Source organism: Penaeus monodon, chromosome 23 (genome assembly GCF_015228065.2).
Source record: "Penaeus monodon isolate SGIC_2016 chromosome 23, NSTDA_Pmon_1, whole genome shotgun sequence".
NCBI lineage: Eukaryota > Metazoa > Arthropoda > Malacostraca > Decapoda > Penaeidae > Penaeus > Penaeus monodon.
The window spans coordinates 30,431,857-30,432,150 of record NC_051408.1 but is presented as its reverse complement, the minus strand read 5'-3'; positions in this window follow the sequence as shown (position 1 = coordinate 30,432,150).

The following is a 294-nucleotide window of genomic DNA, read 5'->3' as shown; positions in this document are numbered from 1 at the left end:
AATCAATAGGTCCAGTGAGAAAGAAGGGAGATAGTGATAAACATAGTATAATATACAAGGAAAAAAATAATTAAATAACCAATAACCATAAACACAAGAGAAATGAAAAGATGAAATGATAGACAGTAAGCAAGAATGACCAAATAATAGATAAGAACGATTTACAGGAATACAAGAGAAACGGCCAAGAAACAGAAAGGAAGAAGGACAAGGAATAACATGGAATTAACGAAGGAGAGTGGAAGCAAAGTCACAGTTAAAGGAAGAGTCGAGGAATCTTGTGGTGATGGGTGA